General features: G+C 44.9%; 1 non-coding gene across 1 annotated transcript; it reads right to left on the reverse strand.

Moving 5' to 3' along the window:
* Positions 1 to 1,620: 1,620 nt before the first annotated feature.
* On the reverse strand, positions 1,621 to 1,693 carry trnat-ugu (transfer RNA threonine (anticodon UGU)). The gene has a single exon. It is a non-coding gene; the product is annotated as a tRNA-Thr (tRNA).
* Positions 1,694 to 16,121: the final 14,428 nt, after the last annotated feature.

Consider the following 16,121-nt stretch of genomic DNA (forward strand, 5'->3'; position numbering starts at 1 on the left):
TAGTCTCGTGGTCTGATTGTCACTTCAGCTAGATGTCGTCAGTGCAAGAAGTTGCAGGTTTGAATCCTGTGTGAGGCTTTATTGACTTTGACATGTGTTTCATTTTTAATGTTTGGGAGAACATGGAGGCGGCTCTTTATGAAATCAATTTCAGATTATGATCGAAAGCGTCTTTGCTGTGAATATATTACATGCATCCACTTCACCTGAGGAAGGAGCCACACTCTGAAAGCTCCTGATTTCAGACAAACCTGTTAGTCTGTAACCTGGTATTGTGTGACTTCTGACTTTATATCATATTCAGAGGAAAATAAGTCAAGTTTTAAACCATGTCTGCTCACAGTAAACTGGCTTCCTGATTGGTGATGATAAGCGCTATGTAAATGCAATTATGTCTCTTTCAACTGTTCTTAAATGAAAGTACCTGTTTACTGACCTTAGTCAATGGAAAGAAATTCTTGCTATCAGCTTAATCAAACTACCAAACTCCATCACTACCCACCCCCAATATTAGAAACGGCTCCAAAGTTGCCAGCTGGTCGGTGGAAATGTGGAAAGGAAACAAAACAGCTAATCCAGTCTCCAGCTTTGTAAATCTTTCATCACACTTTGTGATTCAGACTCAAGGGAAAGTAAAGGATCAACTTTCTGATTGAGCAGAATAAGGCAAGGCACCTTTCCCTTCTCTAAGGTGTGGGGACATTGATTCTGATGCTCTCGGTGTCATTAGCTGATCTGAGACATCGAAATAGTCAGAATTCAATGTAAAGATCAGGAATACAAGTAGAATCTCGGCTCTGGCACGATCAGATACTTGGGAACAGACAAGAAGTGAAAAGGCTGGAAGGGAGGTGGCCCTGGGTTCAGGAGAGCTGGCTTCTTGTGACATGGATGTCTCTGCAGTGGGTGGAATAAGACTCTTTCTGTGTCTCCACAATGAATGTCCCTGACTTTGTTTTGGAAAAGTAAAACTGGCAAAAGACAATTGCTATTCTTGTGAAATCACAATCTTAATCTGAAATTTCATTGCCCATCCCTCATTACTCCACAGATAGAGGTGATGAGCCACTTTCATGAGCTTCTTGGCAAGTAGAGCCCCTTTTCTGTTAGGGAAGAAATCCCAGGATTTAGACCCAGGTACACTGAAGAAACAATGGTGTGTTTCCAACTCAGAATGGTGAGATGCTTGGGGGGGAGGGGGGCGTGTGGGTGGTAATTTCCCTTTGTATGTGCTGTCATTGTCCTTTTAGACTGAAGGAAACTCTCACTGGGCTGATTCTGGCCGATTTGGAGTGAGTGTTCTCTTTGTAACCAGGAACCTATTTACAGCAACGAAAGGGAGCATTCAGCAGCTGCCCCGGGTTTGTGCTCCTCCCCGTTGTTCATCTGCCACTCTGCAGTTTATACTGCTTCACTTCGCTCTTCCGGCCAAACATCACTCACATCAGCTGCTTCCCGCCATTCCGAATGGTCTGCCTCAAACACGTGGAAGGGCAAACAGGAGCGTGGAATTTCAGGGACATTTCTGGCCTGTGGAGGAAATGATATAGTCATAATTTCAGATAATCTTTTCAGGGCACCTTTCGATCTTGGAAGCAGAAGATGTATAAAAATTACCAAAGGCCCCAATGAGACTTGAACTCATGACCCCTGGTTTACAAGACCAGTGCTCTAACCACTAAGCTATGGAGCCAGAAACACAGGTGCAGGAAGAGAGTCTCATGTATTAGAAATGACAAAGTATTTGATAACTGGAGATGATTATAATCAAGATGTAACAAAACCAAAACACAGCACAGGGGCATCACATGCAGAAGGACGGGAGAATGCGAGGCTGAATCAGACAGTGTCCTGAGTGACGTCAACAGATCTTTCCTGCTAGTCCAGTTATTCAGTGCCGTCACTATCATAGCCTGTTAATGGTTATCATTTACACTAATAAATATGAAATATTGACTGATCTTTAGAAGCAGAATTACGTCACTGGTCAGTCAAAATCAATTCACTCCATGTTACAGTTCCACATCAGCAATGCCAGCTGAAACTGTCTGGCGTGCAATCAGTTTAAAACAAGATCAGAGGGGAGGCCAGGAAAAGTGAATTGCAATGGTAGTTTGAGAGAGTTGACTGGAGGCCAAGTGGAGCCAGGCTCAATGTGGGTGCTGAAAACCAGTCTTCCCTTTTTATCCTGGTATACAGATCACATTGGATCAATCACACAAGGACCCTCCTTCGTGTGTTGTCCTTTGCACATCACAACTCGGGTCTGTGCCTCGAGGGGCTCGGATACTTTTAATTTGGCAACTAACTCAGGTCAGTGGTGCACAAACTAAGCTGTGTCGGGACACTATTTAAACGGGCCACCGCTCATTGCAATGACCCAGAACTATGCAGAAAGAGGAAGAACACCAATACAAAATCTTCGCTTTGAATGGCTATCCCTGCAATTTCATCCGCAGGTGCTGACTAAACAGCAACACGAAGAGTACACATTATGCCCTAACAAACGGGACACACTGCCACACATCAAGAACATTTCAGAACTGACAAATCCTCTGACCACTAGGAATTACGGTAGCACACAAGCCCAAAGCCATGCTACGACAAACATTCTCAAGGATTAAAGACACCATACCCACGACATGCACAACTGACATTGTTTACAAAATACCGTGCAACGATTGCCACAAACATTATGTCAGACAGACAGGAAGGAAACTAGCCATCAGTGTACATGAACATCAGCTGGCAGCAAAATGACATGACAAACTTTCCCTCATATCAGTACACCCGGATAATGAAGGCCATCAGTTTAACTGGGACAACATAACTGTAGTAGTGCAATCCAAACACAGACACACATGGGAATTCCGAGAGGCATGGTTCTAGATCCATAATGCAGTCGGCAAACACACAGAATTGGACCCCATATGAAACACACACAGAACAGAATGCAAAATGACAGAAGTCGCTGGAACAGACTGGGCAGGATAAATTCCAAGTGGAGGAGAACAACTTTGCTTCATCGGAAGTCTCACTCATGACGTTACCTCGCATGGGGACGAAAAGTCTGAATGAAAACAAGCCCCACGTGGGCGAGCAAGTTTACAACTTGTTAGCTTTACCATTTAATGTGTGGCTCAGTGTCAGTCTTTGTGATATGATACACATACTGTTCTACCTGCTTCTCTCGCTGGACACAAGGTTTCCTGACGCAAGACAGCTTTATTTGCAACACAAGCAGTTTCTCCTGACAATGGGTACCGTTACCATGAGCTGGGATATGAAATTGACAGTGAGCTGAAGTAGCCCCACACTCATGTTACTCATTTACCTTTCAATTTCAATTTTCAATTTCCAAAACCCAGCAATCCATTCACTTCCGCTGCTGGGAACCTGACAAAAACAGCATTGGGCAGACATTCCTCTTCAGAAGCGTCTGTCAATTTGCAAGGGGAGAAAAGCTGTCAACTTCACTCGAGCGAGAGAGGATACAATATTCCAAACTTCCAATTCAAATCAGATGCCGTATCAATTACACCACTGGCTCCACGTCTTGCTGCAGCTTTCATCCTGTCGATTGCGATGTAATCAGGGAAACTGGCAGAAAAACGATTTGCAAGGTGAATATCCTGCAAAATAATCACCGTCACTGCTGCACTTCAATGTTCCCCACTTTGTGAAGCGGTGAATGTCACTGGCAAACGAAACACACTTATCCTCACATGCCTGCTTCACTGTCACCTGTTTCTCTGCTGGAACTTGCCATTGTTTTATTCACAGTCATTGCAAAGTTCTGCCTCACATATCTTTTTTTATTAAATAGTCTCCTCGCAACTGAAAAACATCCCCTGATCTTGAAATCTCCCATCCTTGGGAAATGATGAACACAATTCATACTATCTCCGTGTCTCATTATTTTATGAACTTCTGACAGGCCGCCTCTCAACCTCTTAAGCACCAGCGAGAAAAGTCAAAGTCTATCCAACCTTTCTTTATAAATCAAACCTTCCATACCAGGCAACATCCTGGTAAACCTCTTCTTAACACTCGCCAGCTTCACAATGTGCCCCCTGTAACTGTGCGACAGAAACCGCACACTGTATTCCAGAGGGGGTCTCATCAACATCCTGTGCAACCTCAGTATGACTTCCCAACTCCGAAACTGAAACGATTGAGCAATGAAGGCTGGCGTGTCAAAAGCATGTTTAACCACTGTCTAAATGTGATGTAAACTTCAAATAATCATGTACCTGGATCCCCTAGGCCCATGAGTAGACATCTTAACAGTGAAACAAAGTCTGTGGGAGGATGGGGAATAGTTTTGAATTTCTTTGACCTCACATCTAAAGAAATTTATTGTACACATGCAGCTGAATAAGATCAACAATTCATTCTCCGTGAAGAACTATAAATGAACCTGAATATTTTTCAATTAAAAAGTAAAGTTAGACCCTCTCGAGTTGGAAGGAAGCCATCGCTGTTCTGTTTCTGAGCTTATATTACCCAACAAGTTCTGCACCATATCATTCATTCCCCATATCCTGATACATTAACTTTGGATCACTCTCCAAAGGTATCAGTAACTATTGCCAATCCTCAGTTACATCTGGAGAATTTGATGTTTGACCTTTCTGAACCAGTGCAGGTCGTGTGGTGAAGTCGCACTTGCAATGATATTAGGTAAGGAGTTACCAAATGATCGTGAAAGATTAGTGATGTTTTCCAAAAGAACAATTTAAATGTTTTCACATTTTTGATTCAATCCAATGATCTGACATATTACACAAGGTTGTCACAAAACAATATTTGATACCAGGCACTTACTAGGACAAGTGACCCAAAACTGGCCAAAGAAGTAGGTTTCAAGGAATATCCTGAACAAACAAGGGGACTTAGAAAACCAGGAATGTTTAGGGAGTAAATTCAAGAGCTTTTGGCCTTAGGAACTGAAAACATGAAAAAGGTGGGAGAGTTAAAACCAGAAATCTACTGGAGGTTGGAAGTCAGGGAGAACAAATGTCTTGAAGGAAAAAGCAAAAGAACAGTAGATGCTTGAAAGTAGTAACACAAGCAGAAATTGATGTAAAACTCAGCTTATCTGGCACTGCTTATGGAGAAAGAGAAGCATTACTGTTTTGTGTCCAGTGACCCTTCTTCAGATATATCTCAGAGAGTTTTGCAGCTGGAGGGACTATCAAACAAAAGAGGTGTGATGACAAAATTTCAAAATAAGGATATGAATTTCAATACCTTGGTGCTTTGCCACCCAGAAAATATCTATGTTAATGAGCACAGGATGGAAAAACTTGAAGGTGTTGAAATGGGTGAGAGTAAGCACACGGGCAGCAGATTTTTGGATCATTTCAAGATTTCAGGAGAGTAGAATTAAGAAGCCGGCCGGGAGTGTGTTTGGGGACTTAAGTCGAGAGGTAACAAAGGAATGGATGAGAGTTTCAGCAGCAGATGAACTGAGATGCTGTTGAGGTTGAAATTGTATGTGGTCTTTGGGATAATGAGTGTAGGGGTGAGTAATGTGGTTGGAAGCTCATCTTGGGGTGAAATATTGCACCATGACTGTGGCCAGTGTGTTACCTGCCAGTTACCGGGGCAGGCATGGAGTCAGTGGAGAGGGAGCAGAATTTTGCTCCCAGCCTGGATTGACATTTATCATTGTCTATTTAAATGTGATCTCTATCCTTTTTCAAATGGGAATGGACTTGGCAGCAGAACTAATTTGTGAACCAACTGTCAGCTTTATTGAGACAAAGTGTGGAGTTTATCTGTTATGAAGTAAACTACAGTGACAAACTCAGACAACTACTTACAGTTGAATGTGGATTATACGCTAAAGTCAATAACTAGGTAGTAGAGCAGTGAAACAACTTATTGGAGTTTCTGCAGCCTCTGTCTTCAAACTTTTTCTTCTGTCTTGGGCTCTTCTGATTCTCGTTGCTTTCCATTGCACAGGCCTTTCTTGAGAATCTCTTTTATGCTTGCTCTTTTTTAATTAACCTCCCGCTCTGCCCAATCACAGTTCATATGAACAACACTCACCCCACTTCACCACGTGATGTTCTTCATGTTCATAATTATTCCCTTGACATCTTACCTGAGGACTGTTATATACCTGTATTTATTATCCTTATTTCACCGCCATTTCTCTATTCGCTGACAGAGCGGTATAAAGAGTATCTTTAGCTTTGAGCTGCAGGAAGCCTTTTCAATCGCGACTTATTAAAAAATAACAAAGGAACTGGGATGTTGAAAAACAGGAACAAAAACAAAGTTGCTGGAAAAGCTCAGCAGGTCTGGCAGCATCTGTGAAGGTAAAAAAAGAGTTAACGTTTCGGGTGCAGTGCCCCTTCCTCAGAGCGACTTATTAAAACCCCAGGATCGCTAATGTAACAATCTTTCTCATCCAGTTCTCAGTCTCATTTGTCTCAAATCATTGTGACGGCGATCATTACCTTCTCACAATAACACAAAGCACTGCGCATGCTCCAGCTCACAGTGAAGTCTGGCTGATTGATGTCAGTGCGAGACCAATAGGAGCACAGGGGTTCCATGCATGACCGGGCGGATATCGCCCAATCGGAATGAAGAGAGGGCGGGATCAGTGAAAACCACGTGATCATCCACGAGAGCGGTCCAGAGTCGCTGAGACAACCGGAACTGCTGAGGCCGTAGAATCCGACATAACACGGTGTGCAGCTGGATGAACACAGCAGGTCAAGCAGTATCAGAGGATCAGGAAAGCTGGCGTTTCGGGCCTAGATCCTTCGCTGAGACCAAGATTTGTGCAACTGAGGTAAGAGCAGGCCGCGGTAAAGAAAGCAAAACGGCAGAAAGCGGGAGGGAAGTGATATTCGTATGGGTTTCGAAGTTTTACAAACAGTTAGTGCACGTCGGAAAACACACATTTGAAACTCGCAGACTCACGTTTGCAGAAAACAAATCAATGCCTCAGATGACGATACGCCCGTGTGACCGCCACCATCTTTATTGGGGGCAATGATCCGCGGCAGGTTTAACTTCAAAAAGGGCCGGGGTGAAGCTGGGCGCATGCGCAGCCGCCTCTGGCTGAAAGTGAGAGAACAAGGTGTGGGGCTGGAGAACCACAGCAGGACAGGCAGCATCAGAGGGGCAGGAAAGCTGGCGTTTTTGGGCCTACACCCTTCAGAAATGGGGGAGGGGAAAGGGATACTGAAATAAAAAGGGAGAGAAGGGGAGGCAGGTGGAGAGGAGACCTCCAAATTAAAGAGACGGGGATGGAGCAGGTAAAGGTGAGTGTAGGTGGGGATGTACGGAGGGGATAGGTCAGTCTAGGGAGGAGGGGATAGGTGAGAGGAAGAACAGGTTAGGGAGGTGGGGATGAGCAGTTGTTTATTGCGAACTGAGTGTAGGTGTTCTGTAAAGTGGCCCCCATGCCTCTGCTTGGTTTCCCTGACGTAGAGGAGGCCACAATGGGTACAGCGGATGCAGTATACCACATTAGCACCTGCATTTCCCCATACAGATGGCCTAAAAGCCCTACGCTATTTCCTGTCCTGCAGGTCTGACCAGGTCCCCTCTACTGACCCCCTTATGCGCTTAGGTGAACTTGTCCTCACCCTCAACAACTTCTCTATCAACTCCTCCCACCTCCTACAGACACAGGGGATGGCCGTGGGTACCCGCATGGGCCCAAACTATGCCTGCCTCTTTGTCGAAACAATCCCTCTTCCGTACATACACTGGCCCTGAACCCCACCTCTTCGTCTGGTGCATGGATTACTGTATCGGCACTGCCTCGTGCTCCCACAAGGAGCTCGAACAGTTCATCCACTTCACCAACACCTACCACCCCAACCTTAAGTTCACCTGAGCCATCTCTTAACAGCTCTCTCACCTTCCTGGCCCTCTGTTTCCATCTTAGGCAACCGTCTACAAACCAAAATCCATTTCAAGCCCACCGACTCTCTCAGCTACCTAGAATGCACCTCCTCCCACCCACTGCCCTCAAAAAATGCCATCTGCTATTCCCAATTCCTTCAACTCCACCGCATCTGCTCCGAGAATTCCACTCCCGTATGTCTGATGTTCCTTTTCAAGGACTGCAACCCCACCCCACCTCTTTTCACCCGCACCCAACCTACAGTGATCGAGAATGCCCTTGACCGTGTCTCCTGTATTTTTCCACAACTCCTAACTCGCACACCGTCCCTGCAATAACAACCGAAAAAGAATCTCCCTCATCCTCACGTACCACCCCACCAATTACTGGATCCAATGCATCATCCTCTGACATTTCTGCCATCAGCAATCCGACCCCAACACCAAAGACACTTTCCCTCCCCACCCTTGCCTGTTTTCCGGAGGAACCACACTCCGTAACTCCCTTGTCCGCTCCACACTCCCCTCCAGCCCCGCCACACCTGGCACTCTTCCCTGCAAACGCAGGAAGTGCTACACTTGCCCCCCACACCACCTCCCTCCTCCCACACCACCTCCCTCCTCCCACACCCCCATCCGAACCCCCAAGAAGACATTCTACATCAAGCAGTTGTTCACCTGCACATCTGCTAATGAGTTATACTGCATCCCCTGTACCCATTGTGGCTCCCTCTACATTGGGGAAACCAAGCGGAGGCTTGGGGACTGCTTTTCAGAACACCTACACTCGGTTCACAATAAACAACTGCACCTCCCAGTCGTGAATCATTTCAACTCCCCGTCCCTTTCCTCAGACGAAATGCCCATCCTGGGCCACCTGCAGTGCCACAATGATGCCACCCGAGGGTTGCAGGAACAGCAAGTCGTATTCTGCCTGGCAACCCTGCAGCCCAATGGTATCAATGTGGATTTCACAAGCTTCAAAATCTCCCCTCCCCCAACTGCATCCCAAAACTAGCCCAGGTTGACTCTGCTTCCCTAACCTGTTCTTCCTCTCTCCTATTCCCTCCTCGCACCTCCAGCTGCACCCCCATTTCCTGCCTACTAACCTCATCCCACCTCCCTGGACTGACCTATCACCTCCCAACTCCCCACCGATACTCACCTTTACCAGCTCCGTGCTGCCTCTTTGACTTGTCTGTCTCCTCTCCACATATCTTTTCTCTCCATCTTTGATCTGTCTCCCTATTTAGTTCAGAAACCTCTTTCCCCTCCTCCATTTCTGATGAAGGGTCTAGGCCCGAAACGTCAGCTTTCCTGCTCCTTGGCCTGCTGTGTTCATCCAGCTCCACAACTTGTTATCTTGGATTCTCCAGCATTTGCAGTTCCTATTATCTCTTATCCAAGAGAAATGTTTGTTTCTTCTGGATTTCTTTCCCAGAGTTTGGGACAATAGCAGCTCGCACTGCTCTTCATCACTTCTGTGCTCCCTGATCACCTTTGTCGGTGTTTAATCTCTTCAGTCTCTAATGATGAATATATTTGATCTCTGTAGTGTTTTACTGTTACTTCCTTATACCTTTTGTCAATAAATTTTCCACTGCTCCCCACCCCCTCACTATGTGCTGTTCTCTTACCAGATTAATTTTTGAATGGTATCTTTCACAGTCAAGAAATATTTTCCCAGAAAGAGAGTGCATTTTTCTTCCATTTCAGACCATCAAATTAGACAGCATTTTTATTCTGTTTCATTCATTTTGCACTTCTGCAACATTTACTGTTTCTCCTTCCACAGATACCAGCGATCATCGCCAAATCCCTGTTGTCTGTGGAGAAGGTTAACTTTTGTGTCCTGCTGCAGTTTGTATGATAAAGGTGCTCTCACAATGCTCCATTTGAGAAGTTATAGATCATTCATCTAGCATTACTGGAGAGCTAACGGTGTATGTCCAAATCAACAAACAATTTGTATTTTTATCATGTTTTATAATTTCACAAAAATATTATCAAGAAACTTTTGACGTAAGGCCATATTAGGTCAGGTTACCAAAAAGTAACTAAATTTGCAGGTTTTTATGACTATCTTAAAGAAGGAATGCAAACCTAAGAGGTTTATCATGGGAATTCCAGACCATGTTGCCTGGCAACTGTAGAAATAGCCTCCAGTAGCGAAGCAATGATTAAACACACTTGAGTCTGAAACTAAATCAGTTGTCGAAGTCTTGAAGGTTGTGTGGTGCAAGGAGATAGGGCTCATCACAGCCAGGAATTAAATCAAGGGTGGGAATTTTAAATTGTTGCTTTTATAAATAGGAGCCTTTGTGAGTCAGGGAGCACAGCAGTGATGGTGAACAGGTCTTGGTACAAATGAACTTGTGTGCAGCAGAATTTTAGGTATTCTTGAGGTTACAAGGACGTTGAATGTGGGAGGCCGACTGGCAGTGAGTTTGGATAGTTAAGTCTAGAGGTAACACAGGAATAGATGAGAGGTTCAGCAGATGAGCTGAACTAAGGTGTCACTGTTGGGTCATTGTCACTGAAGTGGAAGTAAGTGGTTTTGTTGCAGGACTCTGCAGTTACCCTCACCTCACCTCAGGATTCAGCTGTTTGTGAATTTGTGGATCAAGTCTGTAATAAGATCAGGAACCGAGTGCTCGCCATGACTCAAACTGGGTGTCACTGAGCAGGTTACTGCTGAGTAAGTGCTGCTTAATAGTGCTGTTGACAACACCTTCCATCACTTTACTGATGATAGAGAGTAGACTGCTTGAGGGGAAATTGGTCGGGTTGGATTTGCTGTGTTTTTGTGCTGAACAGACCTGGGCAGTTTTCCAAATTGTCAATAGATGCCAGCACTGTAGCAGGACTGAAACAGTTTGGCTTGGCACTAGCAAGCTCTAGAGCACTAGTCATCGGTACTATTGCCAGAGTGTTGCCAGGGTCTGTAACCTTTCATTCATTTATTAATATTCTTTGAAATGAATCAAATTGGATGAAAACTCACATCTCTGATGTCGGGGACCTCTGGAGAAGGTGAGATGGATCATCCATTTGGCATTTTTGGCTGAAATTTGCTGCAGTCTTATCTTTTGCGTGGATAGGTTGGGCTCCTCTGTCAGTAAGGATGGGGATTTTTGGCATGCTTCCTCCAGTGAGTTGCTTAATTGTCCATCACCATTCTCAACTGGGTGTGGCAGAACTGCAGAGCTTACATCTGATCTATTGGTTAGGGGTGGCTCAGCTCTAACTCTTGCTGCTTATGCTATTTGGCATGCAGATAGTCCTGTTTGGTAGTTTTGAGGTTGGCACCTTATTTTTAGGTATACCTGGTGCTGTTCTTGGCATGCCCTCCGATACTATCCATTCAACCAGTGTTGATCCCTTGGATCAATGCTAATGGTTGACTGTAGGATATGCCAAGCCACGAGGTTACAGACTGTGCTGGATTAAGTTCTGCTGTTGATGTCCCACAAAGCCTCAGTGATATCTGGTTTTGAGTTCCTGTGTCTGTTCCAAGTCTGTCTCTTTCAGCTGAAGTTCGTGCCACCCAACGCAATGGTGGGTATTGTATCAGTGATAATGGGAACTGCAGATGCTGGAGAATCCAAGATAATAAAATGTGAGCCTGGATGAATGCAGCAGGGCCAGCAGCATGTCCTCTGATGAAGGGTCTAGGCCTGAAAAGTCAGCCTTTGTGCTCCTGAGATGCTGCTGGCCCTGCTGTGTTCATCGAGCCTCACATTTTATTATCATGCAATGGGGGTATTCTCAAGTTTAAGATGAGGCTTTGTCTCCACAGGACTACGCGCTGGTGGCTGTTATCAATCCTGTCACGGACAGATGCATCTGCAGCTGGGAAATTTGTGACGATGAGACCAGCTATGTTTTTCCCTTCTGTTGGTTGTGGCACCACCTGCTGCAGTCCCAGCCAGGCAGCTTTTTCCTTTGGGACCTGTCCAGCTTGATTGGTAGTCCTGCTGCAAACTACTCCTGATGGTGGACACAGAGTACATTTAGTGCCGTTTGCACTCTCAGTGCTTCCTCCAAGTGCTGTTCAACATGGAGTTTTTTTTCCAATTAAAATTCACTCTCGGGATATGGAAATCATCAGCTGGACCAGTGTTTATTGCCCAGAAGGCAGTTAATAGTAACCGCATTGCTGTGGGTTTGGAGTCATATGTATTGCAGACCAGGTAAGGATGGCAGATTTCCTTCCCAAAAGGATGCAAATGAACCAGATGAGTCTTCCCTGATAATCAGCAATGGTTTCATGGTCATCATTAGACTCGTAATTCCAGATAATTACTTAATTCAGGTTCCACCATCTGCCATGGCAGATTCAAACCCAGGTCCGCAGAATGCTATCTGGGTCTCTGGGTTAATAATCTAGCAAGAATACTGCTGCCAATTTATCAACCGAGGAAGGATGATACATGGTAACGAGCAGGAGCCATGAGACTTCCAGGCGTCGATGACGAGTACTCTCAGGACATATAATCCGGCCAGAATAGCACTGTGCTGCCACGTCTGCCGGGTCTGTCCTGCTCGTGGGACAGGCTTTCACTGAGGACAGTGGTGATGTGTCGTTGTCTGTAAGGTTAGTTTCCATGAGTCTGACGCTGTTTCTTGTCCAGACTTTGAGTCACCTCTCCAAGTTTTGCCGCTAGCCCCCAGATATGAGTAAGGAGGAGTTGGTGGGGTCAATAGGACTAATTCTGCAGGTGTCTTTCCTTGTGCTTTGGTAGATGCCAAGTGGGCCACCCAGCTTCATACCTTTGTTGAGATTTTGCAACTGAGTGGCTTGGTTGGCAAATTTCTTTCCCTGAAGGACATGAGATTTTTTTGTTTTTGTTTTCTGCCATTAGCAATGGTTCCATGGCAACCAGCTGATTCTTAATTCCAGTCTTTTTTAAATTGAATTCAAATTCCACCATTTGCTGAGATGGGATTCGACCCAGACTTCTGTTGTACATTTTAATATTCTAGATAAAAGTTAATATCACCAATGCAGGCTTTGTTTCTTTGCAAAACGCTGTCCATCATCCTGCCTCCTCCATCCTCCCCTCCAACAGCAAGTGAGGGAGACACATGGAGTTTCTATGTCACTAAGATTGAGTCAATCCAATCAGCTGCCTCTGCTGCTTCCCTCTCTTCCACGAGCCTACCAAACCAAATTGCCTGGCGCGTTGCTCCTCATGTTAGGCTTAAACTTGCATCTTTGTCCAGTCTCATGTCAAGCCTTATCAGAACTTATCCTAACCCTTTTCCCTATTCTCTTAAACTCCAAACATTCTAACTCTCTCTCTCTCCTTTTTCTCCTCCTCCTTGCCTCTCCCCCCGCCTCCGCCCCCCACCCATGCCAATTCACAGATATTGTTACTTGTTCTGTCTGCTTCTCTTTTCTGGCTATGTCCTTCTCACCCATTCTGTTTAAAAACCAATGTTTGACCTCACCATCATTGGAAAATCCCACTCCATCTCCACTCCTGCCTGAAATCAATGTCGTCGTTGTCCCTCAAGGGTCTATCCTTGTTCCATCCTGTTTCTCACCGACATACTGCCAGGAGGTGAGGTCTTCCACAAGCACTGTCAGGTTTTGCATGTATTCTAAAATGTTCAGATCTAACTCCCCCCTCATCACTCTCCTTTGCTCCACTGTTACTCAATTATAAAACTGCTTATCATACTTCCACTACTTGATTAGCTGGAATTTCCTCCAATAACACTTTGTGATAGTTAAACACGTTCCCTTCAGTTATTATTACAAATTACTTTTCCTTACTACTGTACTGAATCCATCCCTCTTGCTGGGAACTGTCTGAGGTTGAACTGCACTCTTCTCAATAATGTTCTCACATCTGGCCTCAAGATGAACATCCTAACATACGTCTTCTCAATCACATGTCAGAAATTTCAATCTCTAAAATGCTCCTTCTCTCCACCTCACTCCAGCTCATTTGTGACCGAAACCCCTCACCCATGTCTGTGTTGCCTTAAACTTGACGATTCCAAAAGAGAACCCTCTATTGTCTGCCTGATCAGGAATCTGCTCCCACGATGGGAAATATCCCCTCAGCATTTATCCTGTAAACCGACTTAAGCTAATTAAAAATATAGGATTCTTGTCTCTCCATCTTCAATATTCTAAATAGTAGATTCCAGGCCTGTTTAGTCTTAGCTTAAATGATAGTCCGTCCAAACCAGTGATCATGCTAGTCCATCTTCTCTGAAATGCCTCCAGTGAAGTGATATACTTGCTCGAATAAGTCGACCAAAAAAGCTGCTCGCATTCCTCCAGATGTTGTCTTGCCAGCAATTTGTACATTTGTCCTAAGACTTGTATTCCAAACTCTTATACTACAAACACCTTGACATAAGGGATAACATCCCATTACCCTCCCGGATTACCTGTTGCAACTGTGTGCTCACTTTGTGTTTCCTGCACAATCATTCCTGAGTCCCGTTGTGTATTGGTTTTCCGCAGATTTTACCTTTTTAAATAACACTGTATTCTTTGGTTGTCTCCTCAAATGAACAACTTCACATTTTCCCACAGTTGTACTCCATTTGCCAACTTGTCGCCCATTTATCAATGTCTCTCCATAAACTGTAACCCTCATGGAACTTGACTGTTATCCCCTCTTTTTAAATGCGATCCTCCCTCATTCTTTTTGTTGGGAGCACTGGGCAAGATGGCGCATATGTAATTGCTATCTTTTTAAGGGGCATTCTTTCGAATGACCAGAGGCTTACTGTCCATTGCTCAGAATCGAGACAACTTGTCCATCAAGCTGCATCAGCTTTTCCGGCCCAATATCTCATTGTGGCAGTGCAGCAGCACAGAAGGAAAGAAAAGGAAGCGAATCCTGCTGTCTGCATCTCACTCACTCTCGGGCATTCTTTGCCATGTGTCAAAAACCTGCTGATCTGTTTAGTGACATGAAGCCCCAAGGTGGAAATTCCTAGAAACCCCAATACATTTCCCCCTGAATCAACTGCTGACCCCCACAAAGGATAATGTGTAGCAGGGACAATGCACGGTTATCCTCGGCCAGGAGGAGGGGCTGGTGTGAAATTCTAACCGGACTGATTGGATTTGATGAATTTGTGTTACGTGATATTGCAAGTGGACTTTCAGGTGGGAATCTCAATAATTGTAACACCAAACTCTGACAGAATTACTCAATTCATCAGGACCTGGATATTCGCATTATGTGAGTATTGTGTTCCTGCTCGTTTCCCATTTGCCACGTAAAATTTCTCTTTTATATCACCCCATTCTCTCAATAGATCGTCCCTTAAACTTTCAATATATGTCGTGTAATCATTTGTCTGGTCAGTTGATGAGCGGGTGTACGTTTTATCATCGTAATGTATATCTTTTGTAAACATCTCTGTCAAAGGTCCCCTCAAAACCCTTTGTTACAAGGAGAATAATCTCAGTTTCCCCAAACACCTGATTCCCCAATGACTGACTGCTGTCGATAAGGAACGCATCCGGCTTGTGTTGAAACATTTTCCACTTCCCTGCATCAGTGCAGCCCTGACAATATGAAAGAAAGTGAACAGCCTCCAGATGAAGCACTGTCAGAGTGGTGTCCCATCCACCACATTCAACATTGCCCTCTACACCACTGAGCAAAGTGGCATCGCTGTGCCAAAGGTAAAGTCACTGTAGTCCTACCTGACCATAGGGCTGGTTTAACCTGAAGATTACCACACCCCAGGCAAGGGGAGAGGTTGAGAAGGAGAGTTCATCTACAATAGATGAATATTCTCAATATGTACCAGCAATGCCCAAGTCACATGAAAGAATAATGTTTAAAAAAAACAGCCCTAACCATGCAACTAAAAACCCTCTTCCTACAAACCATTCTGTTAAATCTCCTCTGCCCCCTGTCATGGACCCTCCTGCCCTTCACAGTGTGTGGGGGATCTTTGGTTTGCACAGACTCAGCTCGTCTCTGTTCCTGTCTGTGATGTCATCATGCTGTGACAATGGCACTGAGCCTCACTGTCTGTGAGGGTGGTAGGCACAGAGATCCTCATAGCGTTTAAGGCATATTTAGATGCACACTTGTGATACCAACGCAGACAGGTCTATGGGCCAAGTGCTGGAAAATTAGATTAGAATAGTTAGGGTGTGGTTTTTAACTGGCACAGGCTGGATGGGACACAAAGCCTCTTTCTGTACTGTAGACCTCCGAGACACTTCACATAGGAAGATGCCCAGCAATATTTCAAGC

The sequence above is a fragment of the Stegostoma tigrinum genome, unplaced genomic scaffold, assembly GCF_030684315.1.
Source record: "Stegostoma tigrinum isolate sSteTig4 unplaced genomic scaffold, sSteTig4.hap1 scaffold_76, whole genome shotgun sequence".
Taxonomy (NCBI): domain Eukaryota; kingdom Metazoa; phylum Chordata; class Chondrichthyes; order Orectolobiformes; family Stegostomatidae; genus Stegostoma; species Stegostoma tigrinum.